This window comes from Nycticebus coucang, chromosome 13 (assembly GCF_027406575.1).
Source record: "Nycticebus coucang isolate mNycCou1 chromosome 13, mNycCou1.pri, whole genome shotgun sequence".
Lineage (NCBI taxonomy): Eukaryota > Metazoa > Chordata > Mammalia > Primates > Lorisidae > Nycticebus > Nycticebus coucang.
This window is the reverse complement of record NC_069792.1, coordinates 39,310,350-39,324,350: the sequence shown is the minus strand read 5'-3', so window position 1 is coordinate 39,324,350 and position 14,001 is coordinate 39,310,350. Positions and strand designations below refer to the sequence as shown.

The following is a 14,001-nucleotide window of genomic DNA, read 5'->3' as shown; positions in this document are numbered from 1 at the left end:
CACCAAGTACTTTAAATCATAGTCTCATACTTGTAAAGAATATTAAAGTTTACCCGGAATAACCTCTTCCTTCTCAGTGCAGAAATGTTCTTTGCCATGTATTTGAATGACTTAGCAATGTCTTTGCTTCCAGTGGGAGAAAGACTCACCTCTCTCAGAAGCTTTCCCTTTCGAACAGCTTTAATTCTTGAAAGGTTTATTTCCTTATAACTTTCTCTCCTTGGCCCTGGAGCTACTTGCCCTCCTTACTTCCTTTCCTTCCTTTTACAGAACACGTACCTGAATATTTGGAAAGATGGCAGGCATTGTGTTCAGTGCTATGAAGGTGGGCCTTGGAGATTTAGTAAGATTTGAGTAGAAAATAATTGTCTTTTTTTTTTTTTTATAGAGACGGAGTCTCACTTTATGGCCCTTGGTAGAGTGCCGTGGCATCACACAGCTCACAGCAACCTCCAACTCCTGGGCTTAAGCGATTCTCTTGCCTCAGCCTCCCGAGAAGCTGGGACTACAGGCGCCTGCCACAACACCCGGCTATTTTTTTTTTTTTTTTTTTGGTTGCAATTCAGCTGGGGCCGGTTTGAACCCACTGACCTCCGTATATGGGGCCGGCGCCTTACCGACTGAGCCACAGGCACCGCCCTAGAAAAGAATTTTCTAACACAATAATTATTGCTGTTTTCTCTGAGTTTTATATATTTTTTTTCTGAGTTAGTGATTCCCAGTTCCTTAAATCCTTACTCTGTGACATATTTTCTGGACATTTTTTAAATTATCCTAGTTATTTTCTACTTTTTAAACTAACAGAACCAAGGAAAATATTAACTATAATAATAATGACTTTTAAAAAAAGTGTATAGAGGGCGGCTCCTGTTGCTCAGTGAGCTGGGTGCCGGCCCCATATACCAAGGGTGGCGGGTTCAAACCCGGACCCGGTCAAACTGCAACCAAATAATAGCCAGGCGTTGTGGCGGGCGCCTGTAGTCCCAGCTACTCGGGAGGCTGAGGCAGGAGAATTGCCTAAGCCCAGGAGTTGGAGGTTGCTGTGAGCTGTGTGAGGCCACAGCACTCTACTCAGGGCAATAAAGTGAGATTCTGTGTCTACAAAAAAAAAAAAAGTGTATAGATATGTGCCAGATAGGATATGTCCTGGATCGAATATGTCCTGGCTTTTTTGTTCTCTTTATATTCCACACTTCTTTCTAGGCCATCAGAACTGGGTAATACTATTAATACTATCAGTAGCCCTCTCTAAGTTTTAACCTCTGGTAGCAAGATGATGGGAATGTTGTCAGGTTTCCAGCTGTCAGCTTCTCAGAACAGCGTACATCTGACTGAGGTGGAATAAAGAAGGTATCCTTGAGCCCACAGGTATAGAAGGCTAATACACTTCACACTAAACTATCTCAGTCTGCCTTCTGGAGAGTCCAGACCGTAACAAATGCCATCCACTCTGATTTGTGTGATGCACAGATTTACCTTCCAGATAAACCGTTTTCACTACTTCACTTGCGTAGTGAAGTCTGCAGCTGCTCTCTAGAGTATGACAAGTCAACTATAAATCGTTTTGCTTCAAGGATTATCATAAATTTGCCAAAGTTGACTCTCTAATACAACTTTTGTTCCAGTTGAGCTGGTCTTCTCATAGTTTTCCATGTATACTAATTTCTACTTTTATGTCTTTGCTCTTACTGTTAATTCTGCTCAGAACACCCATCCTTCCTGCCATCAAAATTTTACCTTTTCTTAAAGCACAAAGTCCCACCTCTTCCATGAAGTCTTCCCAAAGTTTACATTCTACCTTCATATCTTCCTTTCAGTACTACTCAGATTAACACTTTAATTGCTCCTTAAAAGTTTCATGTATCTTTTTAAAATTTCAATAAAATGATCCTACATTTAAAGAAGAAAGTTTACATTTCTATAAGAAGAGAAGAGAACAGAAATAGTCTCATATATGTTAATTATTCAGTAAATACCTGACTAGTTAATAAATCCATGGGTTTTTTGTTTCTTTGTTTTTTAGGAAAAAACAGGCAAAAATTTCTCTGGGTAATTAGTTATTTACATAATAAATTATTTATTTATAATTAGTACCCTAATTTCTAGAGACTGCTTTTTTCTTACACACTAAAAAGCAAACACAAAACTAAAACCTTATTATACTGTATACTATTCTTTTTCTATTCTAACCTATATGAATAAACAATGCTCATAGTTCATTTTTTAAGTTCACCCACCTTTCAACCTTTTTACTCAAACAATATGCTTATCAAGAAGGTGGGTATGAAAACAACTTTTTAACGATCCATGGACTTCCACTTTCCAATATCCTCTGGCTTTTATCTATCATACCCAGATAGTCTACTCTACTATGGACAGATTTCTCAATATTAAAAGGGTTTCAGTTATAAATAATTGAGCACCTTTAATGGCTATCAGAATTATTATTAAATTTATTTTTATTTAATTATTTATTTTCTTGTTTATTTTAAAAAAATTTTTTTTTAGTTAGAACTCTGAAGGTATTCATATAAGGGAAATTCTTTTGAACAGGCTAGAAAATGTAAATAACTATATACTTATAAAGTCTATCAGAATTTTCCATAGACATATTCTATTTTGTTTTTTTCATTGAGATTCTTTAAGCTATGGTGATTTGGACAGTGAATAAACTCAGCATTTTACCAGTCGTGTATTTAATCATAACCCTAAATAATTTCTGAACAATGTCCTTAAAATGTTTAAAAGCTGAAAGCAAGTTGGAATAAAAGAACCCTAATAAAGAAAATCAAATGCTTAACAGGACTTTTATTTAAACTGAGAAATATTAGCATTGGCATTCTCAGTAACCTTTACCTTTTGAAAATCTTCAGCTGTGAACTGTTTAGAAGCAACATAAAGCAGTCTTTCAGGATCAATGGCTTTCTTGAAAGTATGTCGCACAACAGGAAGAAGTGGGTGGCAAGGAGATGATTCATTGCAGTTCATCAATAATCCAAATGCCTCCACAAGGTTAGCTGGAATCAAACTACGATCCTACATCAAACGAAAAGATAAGAAGAAAACATTCAACTTTGGCACTTTCACAACTTGGAAATAATTAGAAATTAATCATCATATATAACTTAATATAATAATTATTATTAATTATTGTGTTTAATTAATGATAATTTAAAGCAATTTACCTATAGTCTGGGAACTTTGTGGTGACTGGCTTTTTAAAAACCTTCATTGAGTATTTTCTTACACATCATTCATTAAAGACTCTCTATTTATTCAAGTAGTAATTTCTGTTGAGCAGATACCTGATCTACATAACTAAAAAACATTATAATTTTTATACAATTGAGTCACCATTTAGTTATTTGCCCAATAAAGTATAGAAATGGGTTGATAACAAGAACACTAAGAAGACGTATTAAAATGTGTGACAAAATACCCTGGAAAACATTCTAATAATAAAACATACATATACCCTACCATCTGACCAATTAGAGTGTTGGTTTTCTGTGCATTTCTCCTTGAAGATGAATCCATATCAACAAAAGACCAAAAACTGCACTGAACTGGAAAAGTCACTTGTTGATCAGTATCACCCCCAAACTTCTTTCCTGGGTTGTAAACCGTAATGCTTCTGCTTTGCAGAACTAGGTCAGAAGACATTATCCATTTGTTATTTAAGTTTTTGGTCTATATGTCTACAAATCAATAATAGACATTATTATGCAGAATAATACTGTACAAACTTTAGGTAGGAAAGACACAAGTAAATTTGATTGTTTTGCAAGATCCTGCTAAGTTAGTGCATCTGTCATAAAGAAGAACAAAGCAAGAAAAATATTTGAATGTTTACATGTCCCATGACTTGATGTGAACCAGCAGTCCAAAGCCTGTAGTTGGAATTGTAGTCAGGCGTCTGGGTGGAACAGGCAGAGGGCTAGGCAGAGAGAGGTCTGTGAGATTGGTCATATAGTGCAGGCATGCAATAGAGGCTACACTTAAATAATGTTCTTGTATGTGGAAAATAAATGATAAAAGTAAGCCATCCACGTGGGAGTGAAAGAGGAAGATAGCCAGAATATGAACTACAATTACTAGAGGGAAATAGATCTCCAATTCAAAATGTTCAAAACCAAATTCCTTGTCCCCACCTTTCTAATGGCTCTGTGTTCACTATTCACAATGGTGGTGTCCTCATCCATCTGCTCAAAACCCAAACAAAAAATATGGAACCATCCTATCTTCACCCTTTCATCTTTCTTTCACCCCTTATTCACCCCTTAATGGATTTAGCACCATTCCTAGGATTCTCCCTCTCAAATAGTTCTCAAATTAATTTTTTCTTCATTCATGATAATAGAGTCTTTTGTGTGTGTTTATCTTTCCCTTGGGTCCTAGGGTAAATGTATATTTAACTTTTATTGGAAATGCCAGAGCAATTTGCAAATGGTTGTAGCATTTTTTTCTCCCACCAAATACACATGTATGAAAATTCCAGAGAATCCACATCTTGACAACATTTTTTGTTGTCAGTGTTTTAATTTTTGCCATTCTAATAGAAAAGGCCAGTTACATAATTTGTGGAGTCCCATGTAAAAGGAAAATTTGTCCTCTTATTCAAAAGGTGGGAAAAATACTGCTCTTACAAGTAGTACCACAAAAAGACTTTTCCTTTAAAAATATTTTATTACTGGGAGGCGCCTGTGGCTCAGTCGTTAAGGCGCCGGTCCCATATACCGAGGGTGGCGGGTTCATGCCCGGCCCGGCTGAACTGCAACCAAAAAATAGCCTGGCGTTGCGGCGGGCGCCTGTAGTCCCAGCTTCTCGGGAGGCTGAGGCAGGAGAATCGCTTAAGCCCAGGAGTTGGAGGTTGCTGTGAGCTGTGTGATGCTACGGCACTCTACCGAGGGCCATAAAGTGAGACTCTGTCTCTACAAAAATATATATATATATATTTATTTTATTACTTATAAAATGTAATATAGGTGATGTGGACAAACTGGACTCCTCATGCATTACTGATGGGAATATGAAATGGTGCAGCCACTGGGGAAAACAGTATGGGGATTTCTCAGAAACCTAAACACAGAATTACCACATGATGTAGTAATTCTACTTGTAGGGATATACCCAAAAAAGTTGAATGCAGTGACTCAAGAAGATTCTTATGGGCGGTGCCTGTGGCTCCGAGTAGGGCACCAGCCCCATAAAAAAAATACATATTTTTTTTTTTTGTAGAGGCAGAGTCTCACTTTACTGCCCTCGGTAGAGTGCCGTGGCGTCACACGGCTCACAGCAACCTCCAGCTCTTGGGCTTACGTGATTCTCTTGCCTCAGCCTCCGGAGCAGCTGGGACTGCAGGCACCCGCCACAACGCCCAGCTATTTTTTGGTTGCAGTTTGGCCGGGGCTGGGTTTGAACCCACCACCCTCGGCTTATGGGGCCAGCGCCTACTCGCTGAGCCACAGGCACCGCCCAAAAAAAGAAGATCTTATATAGCAGTGTTCATGACAGCATTATTCACGATAACCGAAAGGTAGATAAAACCCAAGTGCCCATCAACAGATGAGTAGATTTTTTCAAACTAGTGCATATACAGTAGAATGTTGTTCAACTATAACAACAAATGAAATTCTTTTAATAGGCAAATTCAGAGACAGAAAATAGAAGATGTTATCAGAAACTACGGGGAGGAATGAATAGGAAGTTATTATTTAAAGGGTACAGAGTTTCTGTTTGGGGATGATGAAACAATTCTAGAAATGGACAATAGTGATGGTTACACAACATTATGAGTGTACTTAACCCCACTGGATTGTACACTTAAAAATGGTTAAAATGGTAAATTTTACCTTATGTATATTTTATCAAAAGGGAAAAGGGATAAAGTACTGATTCATGCTATAACATGGATGAAACCTGAAAAGATTACACTAAGTGAAAGAAGCCAATGACAGACCACATATTCTTTGATACCATTTATAGTCACCCCTCTGTATTTAAGGATTCTGCATCTGAGGATTTACCCAACTGAGGATGAAAAATATTTCAATAGACCAGAATCAGTGGGTGTAATTAAAAAGAGAGAGAGAAAGAAAAAGAAAACTATTCAAAAAAATCACAATAAAAATAATAAATAGAATGATTGAAAGTATACAGGAGGATGTATGTAGGTTATATGCAAATACTATGCCATTTTATAGAAGCGACTTGAGCATTTTCAGATTTTGGTATCCACAGGGGCCTTGGAAACACATGCCAAATAAAAATCAGAGTTGTTGTGTCCTACACGCAGGGAGTGTGCCATTCATCTATCTATGCATTGTACCCATTGGGTGGGAAGCTAGTGAACCCCCTCCCCTTCTCTCCTTTCTTGGGTTTGAGATTTTCACTCGTGTGTCTGTGAGAGTCCAGCAAAAATCAAAGCAAGTACACAAGTGTACTTGTGTGTATGTGTAACATATGTGTAACCCAACAGTGTGTAAAGGTTCCCCTTTCTCCACATCCTCACCATCATTCATTATTGCCTATCTCTTTGTAAAAAGCCATTTTAACTGATGTGAGATGATATCTCACTTTAGTTTTGATTTGCATTTCTCTGATTACTAATGATACTGAGCATTTTTCACTGGTTATTTGTATGTCTTCTTCTGAGAAATATCAATTCAGATCCTTTGTTCATTTTCAAATTGGATTATTTGATTTTTCCCAATTGAATTATTGGCGTTCTTTATGTATTTAGCTATTAATCCCTTGTCAGATGTGTAGTTTGCAAAATATTTTCTCCCATTCTGTGGGTTGTCACTGTGTGGAAGCTTTTTTTTTTTTAATTATTTGGTATTCATTGAGGTTACAAAGAGTTATGTTACACTGATTGCATTTGTTAGATAGAGTCCTTCTTATAAATGTGTCCCACCCCCAAAAGTGTGTGGAAGCTTATAAGCTTAATGTGATCCCATTTGTCCAATCTTGTTTTGGTTGCCTGTGTTTTAAGGGTATATTACTCAAGAAGTCCTTGCCCAGACCAACTTCCTGAAACCTTTCCCTAATGTTTTTATTTAGTAGTTTCATAGTTTCAGGTCCTTGCTTTAGGTCTTTAATACATTTTGATCTGATTTTTGTATATAAGACATAAGGATGTAAATTTCATTCTTCTGCATATGGATATCCCAGTTTTCCCAGCAACATTCACTAAGAGACTGTCTTTTCCCCAATGCATGCTCTTGGCAACTTTGTTGAAGATAAGTTCATTACAGATGTGTGGCTTTATTTCTGAGTTCTCTATATGTCTATTTTTATGACAGTATCATGCAATTTGGGTTTAAATAGCTCTGTAGTATAATTTGAAGTCAGGTAATGTGCTTCTTCCAGTATTTACTTCTTGATATGCACACATTTTCACTAAAACTCTCTCCCTATAGCTTTCTGATGAGTAAGGAAAGACTGAAAAGAAAAAAGAAATATGGGGTTGTCCTATTTTCCCCTTCCCTCCTGTGTCATCATTTTCACTATAATTAATAGGCACAGAGAGGTAACCAAGTAAGAAAGACTACGATAGGGTTTCTTGGTCATTCGTGCTTATTAAAAATGCCATAGCCTATAGCCGGGCGTTGTGGCGGGCGCCTGTAGTCCCAGCTGCTCTGGAGGCTGAGGCAAGAGAATCGCGTAAGCCCAGGAGTTAGAGGTTGCTGTGAGCCGTGTGACGCCATGGCACTCTACCCGAGGGTGGTACAGTGACACTCTGTCTCTACAAAAAAAAAAAAAAAATGCCATAGCCTTCTTTCCTTTTTAGAAGTAAGTCTGGTTCAAACAGAAGGCTTGGGGAGCTTGGGGCAATTAGCACTCCCTCATACTCAGCTGAAGAAGTGTTAATATGGAATATTAGCACTGAATTGCAGTGTACTCATGACACATAAGAGTCCAGCAACAATCAAAGCAAGTACATAATAAGTGTGGTAGAGGCTGGGCGTGGTGGCTCACACCTGTAATCCTAGCATTCTGGGATGCCGAGGTGGGTAAATTGCTTCGGCTCACAAGTTTAAGGCCAGCCTGAGGAAGAACAAGACCCCATATTTAAAGATAGCTAGTTGTTGTGGTGGGCACTATAGTCCCACCTACTTGGGAAGCTGAGGCAAGAGAATTGTTTAAGTCCAAGAGTTTGAAGTTGCTGTGAGTTATGACACCATAGCACTCTATTGAGAGCGATAAAGTGAGACTCTGTCTCAAAGAAAAAAAAAGTGTATGTATCTCCAAATAAAAAAAAAACCAAAGTATGTTAGAGACGCAGCATAGGTGATTACAAATGGTGTATGAGAAAGGGCAACAACGAACAGCAGATACACACATGTATGTGTCTCCTCTACTCCATGGTCTCACTGGATTTCCTTATAAAACACAAGTTAAAAGATAAAATTATTGAAAATTTGAGTTAAACAAGACTGATACAAATATGTTTTAAAAAAAATATTGCCCTTTACACCACTTTATGACCACGTGTACCCATTGTTTAGCTCCCACTTATGGATTAGAATCTGTGTGGATGTGGAAAGAAACAGGGAGTGTAGGAGGCTACAGCTGGAGTACAGAAGAAACAGTCGTCGCTAAATGACTTGAGTTGGAAAATCTGCACATGTTGGAAAAACTGGAGCTTGCAGGAAAATCAAAATGTACTAATTTAAGACTTAGCTAGTTCTTAAAAAAAAAAAAATTAGTTCTTCAGAGTGAAGCACCTGGAAGGATTTGTGAATACTGCCGTAAGAGTGAAGTGGAGTTTGAATAAGGCTCCTCAAAACCCCTACACGTAACAAACCATTGCATTTGACCTCTGTGACTTTCCAAAAATAAGGACTTTTCTGCATTTCCCTTTGCCCTCAGTAAACACTATAGCTGGTAATGGTTCTGTGGCTGGCCCTGTAAAAATGTACTGTGGGTACATGACCACAGAGTGAGTTGTAGGACGTAGCAACCAGAGGACTGGTTATCTCAAGATAATTGCTATTGCCCACAACATTCCTCTGTCGCCATGCACACTGAAGAATGTTGGGAACCCAAACAATTCCTTTAAGTAGAAAGTAAAGCAAAAAGCAACCAAATGGCTTAAAATGCCATCAGTAGTTTTTTCTTTTATTTTCCCTTTCCCTTTTTTTTCCATGCATGGCATAAAAGCATTGTGAGCATGGAGATCTACCTTGTCTTGCCAGCACACAAGACTGCTTTGTATGTTAAGTTCCTCCTAAATCAATCTTGACTACCTACCAAAAAAACACTAGAGGATGGTGATAGCAGAGTTTTGACCAAAATGCCAAGGTCCTGTGGCAGGAGCAGGGCCTCTGGGCAACTGCACTTGTTCCACACTAATGACGCTGGCTCTGCTAGTATTTGATATCGGTATCTCATTGTGGTTTTTATTTTCATTTCTCTGATAACTACTGATGTTCAATACCCTTTCATATGCTTTTTGGTCATCTTGTCTATATTCCTGTGAGAAATCATTACTCAAGTCTGTTGTCAATTATTTTTTTTTTATATTATTGACTTATAGTAATTGTTTTTATGTTCTGGCAAATACATTATATGTATATTATATTATATGTATATGTATATTATAATATATAATATATATAATACATATATGTATATTATATTATAGTATATGCATATGTACATTATATGTATATGCAATTATTTTCTTTTTGTTTGTTTGGCTATTTACTTTTTAAATGCGGCCTTTTAATAAAAACAACTTTTTAGTTTTATGAAGTTCAGTCTATCAATTCATTTATTTAGTGCTATCTGAATTCTGCCTGAGAAATCATTTCCTACCTTAATGTCATGAAGATATTTACATTTTCCTCTAGAAGCTTTGTATTTTTAGTTTCTATATTTAGGTTTATGATCCATCTCAAATTAATTATTGTGTATACTTGGGAGATATGGGCTAAGATTAATTTTTTCCATGTAGGTACCCAGATGTTCCACTGTTACTGAAAAACTTGTTTCCCACTGACTGGCTTTAGTGCTATGGTCAAAATTCAATTGCCCTAATCGAATGAGCCTATTTCTGCCCTCTCCTGCAGGGTGAAACAATATGCTGTGTACTTTGAACACTCTCATATATTCGTGCTGACATGTCAAGAAGGCCAGGCCCTTATTGCTCTTCTCCCAGTCCATGGCTGTTCACATTCTTGTTAGCTATAACCGGCCCAGCCAGTGTTACCCTAATACCAAAAGAAGACAAAGATATTATTAGAAAAGAAAACTACATTTGATCCTGCAATCTCATTACTAGGCATCCACCCAGAAGAAAAAAAAATAATTTTCTCGTAAGGATATTTGCACTAGATTGTTTATCGTAGATCAATTTATAATCACCAAAATGTGGAAACAACCTAAATGCCCACCAATCCAGGAATGGATTAACAAGCTGGGGTATATGTATACCATGGAATACTATTCAGCCATTAAAAAAGATGGAGACTTTACATCTTTTGTATTATCCTGAATGGAGTGAAATACATTCTTCTTAGTAAAATATCACAAGCATGGAGAAGCAAGAATCCAATAGACTCAATTCTAATATGAACCCAGTAGACATCTAATACATGCCCACATAAGAGAAAAACTCAAATCAATTCAAGGTGGGGAGTGTTGGAACAAGGAAGTGGGGACAGGGGAGGATGGAGGGGGATGGGTGGGCTCCCACTTAATGGACACAGTGTTAGGGTGTATGGCACAACTCTTTGGGGCAGGACACAACTGTAAGGGGGACTTTACCTAACACACGCAAACACTGTAACATAATTCTTTATATCCTCAATTAACCTGAAAAAAAAAAAAACTGTCAGGGCAGCACCTGTGGCTCAAAGGAGTAAGGCGCCGACCCCATATGCCGGAGGGGGCAGGTTCAAACCCAGCCCCAGCCAAAAATTTACAAAAAAAACTGTCCCCCAAATTCTCAGAGAGACAGACTTGAGAGAATTTGCTAGTCTTTATTAGTGCTTTGCAAAATAAACCCTTTCTTTGCTGTAAAAAGAAAACTATAGAGCAGATTTGCTCTTGAACATTAATGGAAAATCCTTGACAAAGTAGTAGCAAATCAAATTCAACAATGTATAAAGAGAATTATATACCACAACCAAGTGGTATTTATTCTAGGTATGCAAGATTGGTTCAATATTCAAAAATTAAGTAATGTGGGCAGTGCCCGTGGCTCAAGGAGTAGGGTGCCGGCCCCATGTACCGGCGGTGTGGGGTTCAAGCCTGGCCCCGGCCACGACTGCAAAGAAAAAAAAAAATTAAGTAATATAATCTATCACACTAACAGCCTAAAGGAAAAATAAATCATATTAAAATGATCATATTAATAGATTCAGAAAAGAATTTGACAAAATCCAATACCCATTCATGATTAAAACTCTCGGCAACTTAGGAATAGAGGAGAACTTCAATGTGATAAAGAAAATTTATGGAAAATGTACAGCTAACATCATATTTAATGATGAGAATTTTAGGCTTTCCTGCTAAGATCAGGAACAAGGCAAGAATTCCCCTCTCACACTACTTTTCGACATTGTACTGAAGGTCCTAATGCAATAAGACAAGAAGAGGAAATAAATCTGGCCCAATATAAACTCACGTGTTAGCACAACACCAAAGGCTAGCACAGGACATTTGCACATTTGATTCCCCTGTTTTTTTTTTTTTTTTTTTTTATAGAGACAAATTCCCCTGTTTTTATTTATAAACCTGAAATGAAAAATGGCATTTAATGTAACTTCTGAATTCCTAAAACATATGCAATTCTATCTTCACTGTTAAATAACTCCTTGACTGATGAAGAGTATAGGTTAAATAAGTAAAAATTAATCTGAAGAAAAGTTTACTTGATTAAAGCTGTTCAAGTTTATCTTTTTTGTGTGAAGCCACATCCCCTATAAAGCAGATACCACCTTTGGCTAGCAAAGCACTGCCAGCTTGAATGCTAACTGCTCCAGTTCCATACTTATTCCTGGATAGAGTGGGCAAAATTTCAGTAGAGACTAGATGACATATACCATGGGGAACAAGGCTTATGCTAAAATTCAAAAGCCTAAGGGGAAAAAAATAGTAAAATTTTTATTACTTTTATTTGATTTTTAGAAGTCAGAATGTGTTAACAGATACACAATTAAATTTACTTTCATTCCATGTTTATTGAATACCTGTGCTATACCAGCTACTTGCTAGAGATAAAAACATACATGAGATTTGGTCCTTAACTTAGAAAGCCTAAAAAGAAAGACATAAAAAACTAAAACATAAAGCGGTAAGTACTAAAATAATATCTTCAAAACAATCAGAAGGGAGTATTATTTCTTGCTAGAAGGGTGCCACAGAAAGTTACACAGAGATGACATTTGAACTGAACCTTCTTCTTTTTATAGATTGCTTTCTTTTGCTTATTTAGATTTTTTTGCATTAAGCTTGCCAATGTCCCATCTGCCTCTATATCATGGCAACTCTTTTTTGTTGTTTTTTTTTTTGAGACATCTCACTTTGTAGATCTTTGTAGAGTGCGCTGGGATCACAGCTCACAGCAATCATCTCAGATTCTTGGGCTCAAGCCACTTTCTTGCATCAGCCTCAGGAGTAGCTGGGACTACAGGCGCCCACCACAACGCCCAGCTATCTGGCTCAGGTTGGTCCCAAACATGTGAGCTCAGGTGAGGAACTTTTTTCTTTCTTTTTTTTTTTTTTTGAGACAGAGTCTCAAGCTGTTGCCCTTGGTAGAGTACCGTGGTGTCACAGATCACAGCAACCTCAAACTCTTGGGCTTAAGTGATTCTCTTGCCTCAGCCTCCCAAGTAGCTGGGATTACAGACGCCCACCACAATGCTTGGCTACTTTTTGTTGCAGTTGTCATTGTTGTTTTAGCTGGCCCCGTTGGGGTTCAAACCCACCAGCCTTGGTATATGTGGCTGGCGCCCAACCCACTCAACTACAGGCACCGCCTCAGGTGGGGAAATTTTAAAACTACTGATGCAAGGTCACAGAATACAAAGTCAAAATATAAAAATTAGTTGTATTTCTATATATTTATAGCAAACTATTGAAAATGAATTTAATAAAATAATTCGATGCTATTTTAGTAGCATCAAAAACATCAAATATTTAGGAATCCATTTAACAAAACATACATGATGTTTATAAAACATTCCTGAAAGAAATTAAAGAAGATGTAAATAAAAGGAGAGATAGACAACATTAATGGATTGGAGGATTCAATATTGTTAAGATGTGCATGCTCCTTAAAAGGTACGGAAAGAACTCGAAGAAACACTTCATAAAAGATGATGTATGAATAGCCACAATAAGCACATGAAAAAGAGCTCAAATCAGTAGTCATCAGAGATGTGCAAATGAGAATCATGAGATGCCATTTCATAGTCACTAGAATGTCTAAAATGAAAAAGATTGACAAAACAAATTTTGATAAGATTGGGAACAAGTAGAACTCTCATATTGTTGGCTGGAATGTACAACCACCTTGGAAAACTAGCAATTTCTTGTAAAGTTAAATACTGTACTACATGTTCATCTATTTTATGAAACAGCAATTCCACTCCCAGGTATTACCCAAGATAATGAAAATAATATTTCCATAAAAAGACTTGTACAAGAATGTTTACAGTAGCTTTATACTAGTCAAAACATGCCAAACTCAACATCCACCACTAGGAGACTGGAAAAACAACTGTGGTATATTCATATAAGAGAATACTACTCATCAAAAAAAATGATGAAGTACTGACGCATAAAACTGAACCAATCTCAAAAACTTTTTGTTAAACAAGAGAGACTAGACCCCAAGGAGGATGCACTGTGTGATTCCATTTTATGAAATTTAACAATAGGAAAATTAATCTATGGTTACAGAAATCTCCTGTGGAGACAGGAACTGACTGGAAGAGGGAATGAGGGTAATTTCTTGGGTGATAAAAATGTTCTATAGCTCATTGTGGT

At 37.1% G+C, this 14,001-nt stretch overlaps 1 pseudogene; it reads right to left on the bottom strand.

Moving 5' to 3' along the window:
• Positions 1 to 1,975: 1,975 nt before the first annotated feature.
• The window catches only part of LOC128563717 (minichromosome maintenance domain-containing protein 2-like), a 258,885-nt pseudogene continuing 246,859 nt past the window's right edge, over positions 1,976 to 14,001 (bottom strand).